Below are 16,472 nucleotides of genomic sequence, written 5' to 3'. Positions count from 1 at the left end.
CACACTGAACTATTGAACATAATAAAAAGGCAGCATCTATTCACCAAAGAAAATAGTAATAGAATTTACATTTACCATGATACACACAATAGCTAAATGTATCCAAACAACCAAATACGTCTTTATTTCCACAACAACAGAGCTATTTGGTTCTATCTTTTAAAACATACTGTAGTAAATAGGGTCATAGGCCACGCAACGGGGAGCAAGATTGACGCAACTCCTAAGTTAGATTTACAAGCTGTGCAGGGCCACCCTGCGCTGCTTGATAAATGTAGAGTAACGCAACACCGCGTAAATTGCTGCGTTGTGTTACTATGCGTCAGGGAGTCGTTCCATGGGTGGAGCATGTGTGTTCCCTTGAATCCACTCATGGGTTTTGGCCCATTCCCAGATATACCATTACTGGTAGTCCTGGGAATGCGTCACAATGCACGCCTCCCCAGGTGTGGAATAACGAGGAGAAATATCTTTTCTTCACCTCTTTACTTCCTATTTCTATGAGTGCTGTATTTTTGAGGGCACATAAAAAGAGGAAAATGCCTTTCAGGATGGTTTATGGGTAGGATTGTGATCCTTCCCGCACTGAACCAATGCTGCTTATAACACAGGCCCCGCATTTGCGCTAGCCAACACATTGTGCGCCAGTGCAAGGAAAAGACAGGAATGTGCCATGCAATGTATGATAGGCACATTCCTGCTCTTTCCCTATCATGCAGCAATGTGACTTGCTGCACTGTGCTACGAGATCTTTTAAGAAATATTGCCCATAGTATTTAACAAACAGCACATTCCATTTCCAACTATGGGGCATATTGACAAGCCCCTATGGCCACCACAGTCACTTTTAGTGATGTTGTGGTGGCGATAGGTGCTGCGCCTTATTTACAAGGCAGCACTAAGCCACTTAACATGGCTTAACACTGACTTGTAAATAAGGCCGCTTTCACAGGAAGGGCAATGGGTGTTGTGTATGCGTTCCATCGCAATACCCACTGATTTTGACACTGCCTCCTATTTACAATGGCAGCGTAAATAGGAGGCAGTGCCAAAATTAGGACCAGGGAAAACCTGGTCTTACCCTGGCACAATGAGGAGAAATGTTTAATTTCTCCTCGTTTTTGCTGTTTTCTTGTGTGCTGCAGCACAAATGGAAATAGCAAAACGCCAAGGATTGTTTATGTACAGGAAGGTATCAAAAAATTCAGACACGCTAGGATTTTAAGTTTAGCGCCAGCGCAGGGCGAAACACAGAGCTGCGCCATATTGTTGTACACATGGTGCTGCTCTGTGTTTAAGAGGTTGCTGAGTGTGGCGTTAAGCCATGAAGTCTAACACCGCACTCCACCACTTCCCTTGTAAACATGCCCCCACTTGTCTGTGCATTTACGTTGTTCCTACATTGCTACAATCGAATTTTACCCAAAAGAAAATCTCAATCACCTGATGTGGTGTAATGGCGTAATCTCAGGCATTCGTGCACTAAACATATTGCGAATGCCCGCAACTACGTGAGATTACAGCGGCTTAAATTAAATTTCACACTGTTGTAGTTCAGTGTTACAGTAACGCTTGGATCAGATATTCATTGAATGATTATCTTCTGTAACGTATGAAACACATAATAGACCTGCCCTTTATAAGCACAGCAATTGAAGTGTACGCAGTCTGTGTCACAGTGCCTCACGCACCCATCTTGTGGCGCAGTAAATAATAGACATTCTGTGGAGAGTAACTCAGGGTCAGCATTCTGTGGGACAGTAACTTATGGGCGACCATGCCTCCACTCGGCAAATGAAGATGAGGCATTCTGTCGCGCCATTTCTGACTAGTGATAATTCTATGGAACAGTAGGCGAGGGGCAGACACTGGCACTCTCTGTCCCAGCATCGCGTGGATAGATTTACTGATGCACAGACAGCCTGCGCTCCCAGGCCGTAAGTGATTGACAAACACGTTAAATCAAGTGCCAGCTTGCTACGTACCGTGGCTCCGGCGTGTCACGGTTGTTTAAAAGTTATCCTTTTCATTATTATGCTTATTAAATATTGTCACATTGTGGTTAACCATAACTAGCGAGTGGTGCCACTACACTGCCTTCTGGGCACAGTAAATCAAAAGCACATTGATTTAATATAGAAATTATGAATGCTGTATTCTATGGCACAGCACTTGATGGACCAGCAAAGTACAGTAATTCTGATCAGCCTGGCACTAGTTCATGAATTTTCTTTGTTATATAGTGACTTGGTAATTCTGATGAAGACATTTTCTTGCCATAAGTCTTCTGACTAACATATTCCCTGGCATAGTAACTATGATGGCAATTATATCTACTCTCACGGGACTCACGAAGGGTGATATGTCTCCTGGTGCATGCGTTTTAATACCCATTGTTTGAGCTGTGACATTACTTTTACAGATATGTGTCATTCTCCAAAGCCACTAAAATGATCTGCCCTGTATCTGAGCACTATGTGGCTTCCTGTGAATGAATAACACAGCATGTATCTGCTGGGTTCAGAATAATCTCTCAATAAAGAATTACGACACAAGAAATATATTTTCAGCCATAGAGTAGCAATGCTTTTGGATACTTTGGCAAATTTTATAGGATGCCAATTCTGTTTCTAAAAAAACTATGGCCATATTATCAAGAACGGTGATAACATTATCGCCGCTTTAGCGGCAGGAAACTGCCGCTAAAGCGGCGATAAGGGGCTTGATTATGTCCCTTTGTGAATTCCCATAGAAGCCCAGGTTCTGGTGTGAACCTGGGCTTCTATGGGAATCGACAAGGGCATATTATCAAGCCCCTTACCGCCGCTTTAGCAGCAGTTTTCTGCCGCTAAAGCGGCGATAATGTTATCGCCGTTCTTGATAATATGGCCCTATGGTCTTTTAGTATAAGAGTAAAATATACTGTGAAGCGTGCCTGTTAACCCCTTTCCAACAAACTGGAATGTTTCCCAGTCCACTAGTAAGAGCTTCGCTCTCTCATATCACTCAATTAACCAGAGAACCGAGAAAAGCGTTCACAAACATATTTCATTACCGCAGACAGAAAAATAATTGGAGAGAAATTGGTCTCGAGTAAGGCTCTTTGAACTTTATGCTGCGGGAAGTACTGGACTGGAAAATTCTGGAATGGATGGAAGTTCTGTATTTAGAACTCTAGAGGGGTTGACGGGTTAAGGGGTCAGGCAGGGTTAAAGATGGCACAAGCGGTGCATTGAAGGAGCATATTTCTGTTGGTGAGGGGGGGGGGGGTACAGTTTAGGAAGTATTACCCCTTTCTATCAGCTGCGTTATGCATCGCATAGCAAAAATATCAAATGAATTATATGAATGTGCAGGTTACAATAGTAATTAGGTACTTGCCTTGGTGGTTTAAGGTAAACAATTTGGTAGATGTAATGTTATTGTAAGCCAATATTATCAAGCTTGTCATTCAACCCTGCAGATGGATGGTAGTAGGCCGGCTTATTTTGATTCAATGAAGGAGATGATTGTCTATTATGTAGGCATGTAGGTTTATTTTTCTGTAGATAACCTGGTACATGAGTGTGTTGTGTGTAGAAAGAAATTAGTGGAGGGAACCGGCATGGTAGGTGTTTATAAATGAGGATCAGTGGATTCCATAAAAAAAATATATAATGGGATCTCATGTATTCCAATCTTCCTCCTAAATATGTATGATGCAAAGAACAAACGCTGATAGGTAAAATCACAAACATATGGGTCTCCCGAAATCACTGCAAAAATGTGGCAATTTGACCGATGGATTCAGGAGAAAGGAAGCACATATATTTCAAGCAAGCTTTTCAGCAAAAGCTAACCCCCCAACTGCAATCGGAACACTCTCCATGCATTGCAAAGCATGCAGCGAAACATTACAGTACTACACAAACCAGATCTCCTGCCCTGCCATAAAAAGTATAACTCGCCCAACCAATGCACTGTGGTTGCCCTCACAATATTTATCACAATAAATAACAACACCTATAAGCACAATGTAATCAAATAACAATACATATCAAACCAAAGCATGTATTTTTATTTTTTTAATATCTTCATTGCAGATTGTAACGTAAAAACGACACAAGAGGAGAATATCACTGACAAATACCAAGGATTATAGTGAGGAACAATATAATTGAAGAAAAAAGGGCATTCTTTAAATTCATCATGCAAAAAAAACTCAATCCTCATCAAATAGCGGTATACACTGCAACCGCACCATAAAGTGCATACAGAGGGTGAGAAAATACCCATAATTATTCTCTTGGGTAGCTACGGACCCTCTCCAATAAACCAATAGGCCTTGAACCACACATACAGTAAAGCACACAATTGCAACCTTCTTTATAAGCCAATTAGTATTACAGATTCCATCATACTAACTATTAGAGAAACACTTAGGGGTAGAGCAATGCAGCCTAGTATTACTATTTAATTGGAGATTGAGTTCTGAGATTGGCCAGCAAGCCAGTCTAAAAGGGGCGCCCAAACCTGTTTTCCATTCTTGCAAGCCTTCTTGGCTCTGCATAGGTAGAGAGGCATTTCTAGATTACACATCCCTAGCAAGCGAGCTAGCCATTGCTGGAAGGTCGGGGTGTGATCTAGCCAGGCTGATCCAATGTACACACAGTCATAGCAACAAAAAAGCTGAGGAGGCCCGCGGACAATGCCGCATTGAATCCTCAGATTGATAAACTGAGGATGTTACGGTAATATTGACTCTTAACCTAGTGTAAAAAAACCTAGGAATCTCACTCTTAAGTGTTTCTAATGCAGGACAACTACAAAACATATGTACCAGGTCTGCCCTGGGTGACAGCATGGGCAGCAAGTACCAACTGACCCCCACATTTGGCTATTTTCTGGGGTGTGCAATATAGCTCAAATATGGTTTGATAATGTTTTGCTTGCAAATTAGCTGAGAGTGATAAAGTTCGAGCTAGCTCAAGGGATTCTAAAAAGGAACAGTCTGAAGACCCCAGTTTCTTTTGCCATTTCTCCACTTGTCTCTCGAGGTCATCTTGCGAGGAGTTCAGTGATCTATAAATTCAGCTAATTGTGCACTGCAAGCTCCCCATCAACAAATCCACAGATTCTACTTTCGTGAAACTCTGTGGGCCGCCACCCTTCCTTAATACAGTCAGGAATTTGCAAGTATTTAAAGAATTTCTTTTGCGTGACCTCGAAATTGGCCGGTAATTTCTCAAAGGAGATTATTACATGTCAAGAGAGAAAATCACCTTATTTGTTGAGCCCTCGGTCCTCCCAGCCAAGCACCCCATATACTGGAAAGTATAGGGTTTCTTTGCAGCGGGGTATACAAATTAAGCCGCCCTAGCCCCGACTTCTTTCGAATGGCTGACCAAATCTTAAAAGCTCCCTGTAGAGTCTTGAATAACCCTGGGCGTAGTTCGCGTAGTCGTGCTACGTGTAGCTACGCGAAGTGCACTTCGCACTACGCAAGCTATGCGTAGCTTCGCTAACTGCGTAGTGCGGTACGGAAAATGCTGTTCGCACTGTGCAATCATTGCAAACAACATCTTAAACAGTGTAAGCAGTCATTTTGTGCTGCTCGAGTAAATTTGTACTCGAACGGCAATTTTCTCAAGGCGGACTGGTACTTTCTCATCGCGAGCAGTCGCGAGCATACGCGACCACCCACAATGAGAAACCTGACCTTCGGCGTTGATAATCTCACCGGAAGGTTTGTTTTCCTCGCTCGCAATCAGCAACTTGATGTTGCTGATCACGAACGAGGAAAAAGTCTCGCTGGGATGTTATTTTGCTCGCTCGTGGTCACCAACTTGACGTTGAGGACCGTAAGCAAGCAAAAAATGCCTGCTACGCGTTTTTGCACTGTGCTACGTACAATTCGCGTAGTGGGTAGTTGCGCAAACTACGCGAGTGTACATTAGTCCTACGCCCAGGGTTAGTCTTGAATCAGACCTTCTTAAAGTAAGTGGGCTCTACCTGCAGCAGGAAAAAACCTCTAGCTTCTTTTCCCAGCAATAAGTGAAATATAGAAGGGATTACAGCACCCACCCTCCGATCTGCCCCCTGTTACCAGATCAAAGAACACATATACTGGAGAGCCGCCACCCAATAGTAAAGTTTAAAAATCGGAACATCCCAACCCCCTCTATCTCTAGGTATCGTCAGGTATTTAAGGGCTCTTCTAGTGTTGGGGTAAGCCCAGATGAACCTTGTTACAATATAATCGATGACTTTGAACCAATAACTCTCGAACTCCAATGGGATAGCCCGGAGAAGATAGAAAACCTTAGGTAGAAATACAATTTTCCTAACTTTACTACAACCGAGTACAGAGAGATGTAAGTTCACAGGGGCTAATTTTTCTTCTTCTATCTGGTCCATCTCAGTGACCATATTAACCCCCAGATACACCACTTTTCCGATTTTCACTGAATTGTGTGGAACTATTCAGGACTGTAAAAACAACAGTTGATGGACAGAATGCAGAACAATGTCATACATTCACCCCAGTACAGAGATCTGGGCCTAAATCCATCGTTTTTTTGCACTACACAATTCCCTAGTTCAGACATGGCCATATGCAAATCAGCCTTGACCCTGTGCCTCATGGGAACAGTCCAGCCCGAACTGCCATGCCATGTCTTCCCTGGACCGGAATCAAGCATCCTAGGACCGGTTTCTGGCTATCAGCCGTCATCAGCCAGGATAGCTTGACTCCGGTGGTGTGGAGAGCACGGGACTCACGTCTGAGCATACCCGTCCCACTCGGGGTGACGAATGCAAAAACAACAGTTGATGGACATAATGCAGAACAATGCCATGCATTCACCCCAGTACAGAGATCTGGGCCTAAATCCATCGTTTTTTTGCACTCCACACCACCCCAGCTCAGTCATGGCCATATGCAAATCAGTCTTGACCCTGTGCCTCATGGAACAGTCCAGCCCGAACTGCCAAGACATGTCGTCCCGGGAACGGAATCAAGCATCCTAGGACCGGTTTCTGGCTATTAGCCGTCATCAGCCAGGATAGCTTGACTCCGGTGGTGTGGAGAGCACGGGACTCACGTCTGAGCATACCCGTCCCACTCGGTGTGACAAATGCAAAAACAACAGTTGATGGACAGATTGGAATGCAGAATAATGTTATACATTCACCCCAGTACAGAGATCTAGGCCTAAATCCATAGTTTTTTTGCACTCCACACCATCCCACTTCAGACATGGCCATATGCAAATCAGTCTTGACCCTGTGCCTCATGGGAACAGTCCAGACCGAACTGCCAAGCAATGTCTTCCCTGGACCGGAATCAAGCATCCTAGGACCGGGTTCTGGCTATTAGCCATCATCATCAGCCAGGATAGCTTGACTCCGGTGGTTTAGAGAGCACAGGACTCACGTCTGAGCATTACCGTCCCACTCGGGGTGACAAATTAAAAAACAACAGTTGATGGACAGAATGCAGAACAATTTCATACATTCACCCCAGTACAGAGATCTGGGCCTAAATCCATCATTTTTTTGCACTCCACACCACCCCAGTTCAGACATGGCCATATGCAAATCAGCCTTGACCCTGTGCCTCATGGGAACAGTCCAGCCCGAACTGCCAAGCCATGTCTTCCCTGGACCGGAATCAAGCATCCTAGGACCGGTTTCTGGCTATCAGCCATCATCAGCCAGGATAGCTTGACTCCGGTGGCGTGGAGAGCACGGGACATCATTTGAATTTATATTTCCTCTGACTGACTGTTGGACTTGGCCCTTTTTGCAGGGTCATCTGTAAACCTTTTGCCTTTTTTTTCTAACATGGTGTTGGTGGTTTTAGGACTCTGGGCACTTTAGCACTGGTTAGCAGTGCAGAGTGTGTATGCTCTCTGCCCTCCATACGCTAACATTGGGAAATCCCCCCTTATGGGATAGCTCCTAAATAAAACAAAATAAGTATGGCATGTTTAGTATGTGTGGAATGGAAATGATAAATGCTGCGCAATGGTGTGCGCAGATTTATTTTTACTACTTTAGGATTGCCACTTGTAGAAGTTGGCATTTCTGTGTACTGTGTGTCCTCATATCTGTTTCTAGAAGTGACCAGGGCTGGTGAGGAATGGGTGGCTCCAGGGAGGGCAGGGGGAGGCAGGGTCAGGCTGAATGGGAGATCTGCAATTGGAGTAGTGGGAGGAGAAATCCCCTTTTCCAGAATAGGTCTGTGCCTGCCCTGTGCAATGCTAACTCCGCCTCTACTAACACCCCTCCCAGTGCCAGTTGGGACTGAAACTTCCAGGAACCTTCCAGAAGCTTCTGCCCCCTTCTAGAAACAGGGCAGAAAGGTGTATAAATACAGGGGTTGTGACCTCATGTGGTTGTTCCACTTGTGCTGACTTGGAGGGGACACTCTGCCAGGAGGAACCGCCGCGGGACCCAGCTGCTGGCTCCTGAGGGTCCCTGCATGCTGGCCTGCCTGACTGCACCAAGGACTTTTGCATCTGCTGGACCCAGGAAGAGACTCTGCTGGAGCAGGGGCTTCAGTACTTCAGGATCGCCATCCTAGCCGTATTTGACTAGCCCCCGGAATTGCTATACTGCTGAGGAAGAGCTGCCCTGAGGTCTGCTGACCTCTGCCCAACTCCGACTGCTTCCTGGACCCTAGCACCTCGTGAGCGCTATCTGCTAATTGCCAGAGAAGAGGAGCTCTACATTTTATATATCCCCCTAGGAGAAGGAGAGCGTCCCCCTACGATTTGCCACGGAGAGCGGGAGCCCAGCCCACATGTAGATGTTTTTTTTAAATTCCAGCGGCGCCTACCCGCACTTCTCATGTGGATGAGAGAGCACTTCTGCTGATTTAAATTAAGCGGGAGCCCACCCTGCAATTGCCTGCTTTGGAGAATGGGTGCGCACCCTGTATGTGACTTGAGTTGCGAGAGGGTGCCCACCCTGCTGCTGTGTGGTCCCCGAGGGGACCTCGGGTGTGGTCATCTCCCCTGTGTGCAGAAGGGAAGCAGGAGCTCACCCTGCATTGGCGGGAATTGAGCAGACTGCCGAGACGGGCCTCCACGCTCCCCGCGGGGATGTATGACATTACAACGCATGCTTTTACATCGCATGCCTTTACAACGCGGTTTTTACATCGCAAACCTTTACAACGCATAGCGCTTTGGGGTGCTGGATAGTGAAAAGTTTAATTTACTATTCCAACTCCAGTCCCCGTGGACACTAGGGAAGGTGTTGGATAGTAAATTAAACGTATTCACTATCCTAGAGCCCCCCCCAGCGCAACGCGTTGTAATGGTTTGCGTTGTAAAAGTTGCGTCGTAAAGGCACTGCGTGGTAAAAGTTGCGTTGTAAAGGATGTTTCCCTCCCCGCGGCGTCCCGGAAGTCAAGCAGGACAAGCCTGGTGGTGGGCAGGGCATCGTGTCCTCATAGAGCAGAAGCTGCGGCGGTTAACCGTGGGGCTCTCATGTGGAAGAGAGAACCCCGTGCGTGTTGCTGGGTTGCCGGCTGAAGAAGGAGATGGTGTCCCAGATAGAAGAGCCATGGAAAGGAGGGGCTCGATTGGAGCCTTGTGGGTCCATAACTGCCTCCACGTGGAACCAAGGAGCAGAGTCCATGGACAGCCGGTGAGTGGGGCAGCCTTCATCTTGGGAACGGAGCTACCGAGGACAGTGTGAGCGCTCCTCTGGGGACTGGGGCTCACCTTTGGCACAGTGGTGCCAGTACTCTTTTGGTCATTTTTACCTTCAGAGTCCCGTAGGGGGAATCCAAAGTGCCAAACTCTTTTGGGACACACAGCGGCACCACAGTTTCGGGCCGCTGCAACTTTGGACAGGTTATTGTTTTTAAAATCCTAGTGGGGGAATTTTTGATTACTGAGTCCCAGAGAGGGGCTCCAACTTGTCCAGTACTGATTCCATTTCCCCAGCTGTGCCGCAGGAGCGGGCAGCTGCAACATGGGCATTCCTTCTTTGAGAGTCCCAGAGGGGGGCTCCCCAGGCGCAGTGGCGCCAAAGGCTAATCTGTAATGTTGGTAGCATTTATAATGGGCACAGTTTTTCGCTAATGTTTCCTCTGCTGATTGGGGCATGATGTACATGATGATGCCATGATGGATGCATAATGTGTTTTTATGCCTAAGGATGATGCCTAATATCATGCTGTGATGTTCTAGGTTCATGCCTGATTACGTTTTTATGCCTCATGCTAATGTGTCCCATGCCTAAGGTCATGTTATGATGGGCTTAGGTTATGCCTGCGTGAGCTTGCTCATGCTAATGGGATTTATGCTAATGTGATGATTCTAAGTTCCTTTCTTTTACCAGTAGCTATTGTACTGTTATGCTTTGTGATGGTGGTGGCAGCAACCCGATTGGTGCTGCCTTGTACATAATCCCCTGAAAATGATGACCTGGTGCCAGTTGGCACGGTGTACATATGTATGTGATTGCATTCTAATGTGTTTTTCATAATACAAAAGCTATTTTTATATAACCTTGTGTGCAGTATCTTTTGTGGTGTGCCTAGTGTGTCGCTGTTGTGTGTGTGTGTGTGTGTGTTGTGCAAACACTTTACACATTGCCTCTAGGATAAGCCTGACTACTCGTGCCAAGCTACCAAGGGGGTGAGCAGGGGTTATCCTCAGAGTGTAGCTCCCTCGCCCTGACTAGAACAGGGGTTTCTGCCTGGCTTTGGCGCTTGCCCTAGCCTACCAGGAGACCCTGTTTCTAACACTGACCCACCATCATCGGAAGCCTAACAATGGGCCTAAGATAGACTTCTCTTACTTCATTAATATATCCAGGCCCAATTCCAAACTGACCCATGGCAGTCCATAAATGCCTCCTGGAGACCCCATCAAACCCTTTTTCCGCTAAAATCAAGGCCATAGGGTTCCGCAGAAGCAGCAGAGGTATCAAAGAGAGTGATTACACGGCACGTGTGATATGTGCTCCCACTCCCGTGTGTAAAGCCATGTTGTCTTGGGGATACAACCTTGCTATAATTTGACTCAAGCACATGTACGTTAGAATATATCTTTGTGTCAAAATTAATCAGAGTAATCAGCATGTACGACCCTGGCTCTAATGGAGGTTTACCTTTTTTCGGGAACATAACTATGCTTGCAGAAAACCACGAGTCTGTGGCTGACTGCTCCCCCTGTATCTGCAAAAATATGTCTGTCAAGACTGGCCCTAGCAGGGAGGAAAACACATTATAAAACCCAGGAGGGATCTTCTTCATTCCGAATGCCTTCCCTGAGGTCAGGTTTTTGATGGCAGCCTGAATTTCCTCCCAAAGCAGAGGAGCGTTCACGAAATCTTGATCTTCGGCCCTCAACCTCCCAAATGTGATTGACACCAGCTCCTGCTTTATATTCCAATCTTCCTGCCCCTTTTCCTTTCTGGAGAGCCTCACACAATACCCCCAAATAACCTCTTGTTTTCCTTCTAGATAAGTGGCAAGCCCACCCCACGAATCCCTCAGTTTGATTATCTTGCCTTGCGCCAATTTTTGTCTAGTGCGATGGCTAACAGGTGTCCCACTCATTCGCTATACTCGTAAGACTCCCTCTTCCAGACGGAATATTTATCCGCTGCTTTTTGTGCCGATATATAATTTATCATGGCTATAGCAAGTGCCACTTTGTGTCATGCCCCCACAATTCTCTGTCGCTCAGACGCCACCTGAATTAATTGTGACTCGACTTCCCTCAAAGCCCTATACAGCTCCACCTGCTGCTGCTTTTCATTTATTTTTGGTGGTTATCGCTAAAGTTAAGCATCTCCCGTTGAATGCCAGCCTTGAAAGCATCACACACTACCCCAACTGGGGTGCCCCCTTTGCTATGCTCCATAAATTCCGGGATCCAGTTACTTATATGGCAAATATAAACTTTGTCGGTGAGTACTGCCCACTGGAAAGACCAGTTCTGTGTGTTAATGCCCAGTCCCATCCCTGCTATCCAGCAGGTTATGATTTATGAGTAGCTGTATGGGTGAGTGAGTGGCTGTATGAGTGACTGTATTAGTGAGTGAGTGGGTGTGTCAGTGGCTGTATGGGTGAGTGAATGAATGAGTGGCTGTGTGAGCCACTGCATTGGTGGGTGTCTAAATGACTTTATGGGTCATTTAGTGGGTGTCTGAATGGCTGTATGAGTGAGACTGGCTGTTTGAGTGGCAGTTTGGCTAAGTAATTTGGTGTTTGAGTGGCAGTATTGAAGAATAAGTGTCTGTGTGAATGGATGTATGGGTGAGTGAGTGGATGTGTGTGTGTTTGTATGGATGTGTGAATGGGTATGTAAGTGGTTGTGTCTGTGTGTGAGTGTGTGCATGATTGCATGGGTGAGTGAGTGGCTGTGTTAAGAGGCTGTATCGGTGTGTGTGTGTGTGTGTGTGTGTGTGTGTGTGAGTGGCTATATAGGTGAATACGTGGGTGTATGAGTAGCTATGTGCTGGGTGTGTGGCTGTGTGAGTGGATCTATGGGTAAGTGACAAGTTGTACAAGTAGCTCTATGAATGAGTGGATGTGTGAGTATTTGTATGGTTCTGTAAATGGCTATGTGAGTGGATGTGTGGGTATGTGTGAGTGGGTGAATGAGAAGTTGTGCTGGGGTGAGTGGGTGTGTGAGTGCTTCTGAGGATGATGTCATCAGTGATGTAATTTGAGATGCAATCGGTGATGTCACTGACCATGTCATGAGTGATGTAATATGTGAGGACATAAGCAGTGCATTGCAGTGGCATAAGTTATAGTGAGCTCAGCTATCACTTTGAAATGGTGAAATCTAATTATAAATTCTCTGTAACCTTTGCCTTTTTAGGGAATTTCTAAGTTTTCTTTTAATGTTGTTTCCGAACTATAACAACCCTGTAACCTTCATTTTTTAAAGTGAATTTCTAAGGTTTTTTTAATCGGTGTGAGAGTGTCTGTGTGGGTCTGTGAGTGGGTGTATGAGTGTCTGAGTGTTCTCTGTTTTGCCCCTTTCAGCTCTGTTTTGCCTTTTCTGCTTATTTCCTGCCTTCTATTTTGCTTTTCCTACTCATTGCTGACCATTACTTTGCCTTTCTGCTTGTTTCTCACCTTTATTTTGTCTCTTTTCGCTGGTTTCTGACCCCTATTTTGCCTCAATCAGCTTTCTTTCTGACCTTTATTCTGCCCCTTTCTGCACGTTGATGACCTTTATTTTGCCTTTTTCTGCTCACTGCTGACCTTTATTTAGCATCTTTCTGCTGCTTCTTTTTTCACATTTATTTTTCCTTTTGCTCTCATTTCTGACTTGTATTCTGCCTCTTGCTGCTGGATTCTGACCTCTATTGTGCCCCTTTCTGCTAATCTGTCACCTTTATTTAGCCTTTTTTGTTAGTTTCTTACCTTTATTTTGCCTCTTTGCTCATTTCTGACTTTTATTCTGCTTCTTTCTGCTAGCATCTCCCCTTTATTCTGCCTGTTTCTGCTCATTTTTCTCCTCTATTTTGCCTCTTCTTGATCGTTTCTCACCGTTATTTTGGCGCTTTCTGCTCCCTCTTGGCCTTTATTCTGCCTCTTTCTGCTCCTTACCTTTATTTTGTGTGTCTCTGATGTTTGCTGATTACTATTTTGCCTCTTTCTGCTAATTTCTCACATTTATTTTGCCTCTTTCTGGTTGTTGCTGACCCTTATTCTCTTTTTCTGCTCAATTTTCATCTTCATTTTGCCTCTTTCTGCTCATTGCTGACCTGTATTTTGTCTCTTTCTGCTCGTTGCTGACTTTTATGCTGTCTATTTCTGCTAGTTTCTGATCTTTATTATGCCTCTTTCTGCTTGTTCTCACCTTTATCTTGCCTCATTCTTCTGTTTGCTGAAGTTTATTCTGCCTCTTTCAGCTTCTTTCTGACCTTTATTCTGCCTCTTCTGCTTGTTTCTGACCGTTATTTTGCCTCTAACTGCTCTTTTTTCCCAGGACTCCTGCGGGAGCCGGCATTGCTGCTGCACAGAGGGAGATGCTGAAAGACAGCTCCATTCTTGCAGGAGCAATAGTTTCCTTTCTTGCCCACATGTCTGCCGCCAGGGAAAGTGATAAATCCTCCACTTCCAGCGGGTGGGAGCACTTTGACAGCTCTTGCCCACTGGAACCGGAGGGTTTGCTTTAGCTTGGCAGGAACTCTGAGCTCCGCCAAGCTAAAGCCAACAGCTACATCCTGGGGTGTGCCCCCGGGACATAGCAGGAGCCGGCCCTGGGGAGTGGTGGTCCTCAGTGCTCCGATCCAAGTCCTTCCTCTGTCTTAGCCCATGGAGCAAAGATCATTACCCCACTGGTGCATCCGTTATTTAATAGTTCCCTGTCATCAGCTAAGATGCCAATGGTTTGGAAACAGGCAAGAATTCTACCAATGTTAAAAAAAAAAAACTTAGGCAGATCCAAATGATACAATCAATTACAGGCCTATCCCTCTCCTTCCAGCTCTATCAAAAGTACTGGAGAAACATGTGAATCAACAGATTTCCGCATATTCAGAAAATAATATTCTGCTTAATGCTTGCCAATCTGGTTTCCGGCCCAACTATAGTACAGATTCAGTGTTGCATACAGTCAATGGGAATTAGAGGGCTGGCCTTGCAGTGGCTTGCTTCTTTTTTTGGAAGATAGAGAACAAGAGGTTTGGTGCATCTCCTTTTCTGCCATCTTCCTGTCAGCTAAAGGTAGGTGTGCCACAGGGCTCAGCTTTGAGTCTGACACTATTTAATATCTATCTCTCTCCCCTGGCCTCCTTAGTAGAACTCTGGGGTGCAAAAATAGTGTCATATGTAGATGACACCCAATTCCACTTTTCCTGGGGGTAGGGTGAGGCCTTCCCTGGGGAGAAAATCAGTGAGTGCCTGAATGCAACATTTAGATGGTTATCCAATAACCAATTTAATGTAATGCTGGAAAGGCAAAGCTCCTCTTCTTTGGCGCAGAGACCCAAACATCATGGGAACATTTCTGGCCTAAGGATGTCCTCCCCATATTAAATAGTCAAGTGGTAAAAAACCTGGGCTTCCAATTTGATTAGCAACTGTCATTTCGCTACCAAATCAACTCTGTGGTGGGTACTAGCTTTGCTCTCCCTCGTGTACTTAAGACATTCTTCTATCTCCTTTCCTCTCAGGCTAGACAACAGGTGATGCAGGCCTTGATAATCTCATGGATAGATTGTGGAAATGGCCGGTATGCAGGGATGCCCAAGTACCTGATAGGCTGCAGGTAGTTCAGAATGCAGCAGCACACACCATCTTTGGGCTCCCACACTTCTCCCACATATCTGGCCTCCATCACAGCCTACATTGGCTTCCGGTCAGGAAGAGGATTACTTTTAAACTATTGCTGCTAACCAAAAAAGCACTTTACGGTACTGGCCCAGGTTATATTCAAGACAAAATCAAACTCTATACTCCCAGAGAAAACTTTGCTCTGAAAATCTCTGTCTAGCCACAGTTCCTCGGATTAGAAAGACGAGGGAAGGGGGCAGATCGTTCTCCTTCTTGGGCCCCTCTCTTTTTGAACAAGCTGCACTGACTGTCAGGTGCATCAAGGAGACACCTGCATTCCGTAAAAAACTTAAGACTTGGCTCTTTTCCTGCACCTAGTCTCTCTCCTTCTCTTTGCCTGCTGACAGCTCCTATGCTCCAGCGCCAGGACACCCCTCTGAGTAGCAGTCACACTTTATAAATCATTTACATAGACATAGACATAGACATAGACATAGGGCTCAGGGGGTGTCTGCGCTGCGCCTCCATTACTTTTAATTTAGCCCCAGGGAGGTGCTGTTCCACCTTGAAAATATGGTGTGAGACCATCCTCACAAATGATGCACCCACCCTAAAAAAATTCGGCAGTATATGATGGACTTTGGAAACTGAAGTATTTGGGATAACTGCCAGACCACTGTGGTTTGAGGAGTTATCCATGGGAGTCATGAAGTTTTAATTTGGATCCGTGGACGAGTTTGGCAGTCTGCCAGAACCTCCACGTTTGGAGGAGGACTCATAGAATACAGGAACTGACCAATATGTAGTAGCGGTTGAGGTGAGGGGCACTCTTGCAACAATGAAAATGCTGCAGTAACATTTGAAACAGCTGATTTGGGCAGGTGGGATTGAGGCCCTGTGCCCGAACTACAGCTTATGACGGGAATAACAACAGATTCTTTGGAGACAAGGGAAAGCTCACACAGAGCGTGATTGTTTGTGAGGTGAGTAAAGCATTTATACTGTTTTTGGAGCTGAAAGTTATTTGAACTACTTACTGATTTTGGTATTACCCCGTATGCGTTGAATATGCAATAATCAGCCGGTATGTTGATATGCCACCGAATATGTTGCACCACCTAGGATGGCAGCTGGAATGTGCTAGTTTATTTGGATGGCACAGTCCTCTCTCGAAACCCCAATCCTCCAAAAGGAGCATCCTGTGGGTACTTTAAAAGTAATGGTATCCTCC

This window comes from Lissotriton helveticus, chromosome 3_1, assembly GCF_964261635.1.
Source record: "Lissotriton helveticus chromosome 3_1, aLisHel1.1, whole genome shotgun sequence".
Classification (NCBI taxonomy): domain Eukaryota; kingdom Metazoa; phylum Chordata; class Amphibia; order Caudata; family Salamandridae; genus Lissotriton; species Lissotriton helveticus.
Note: the sequence above shows the minus strand (reverse complement) of the source record.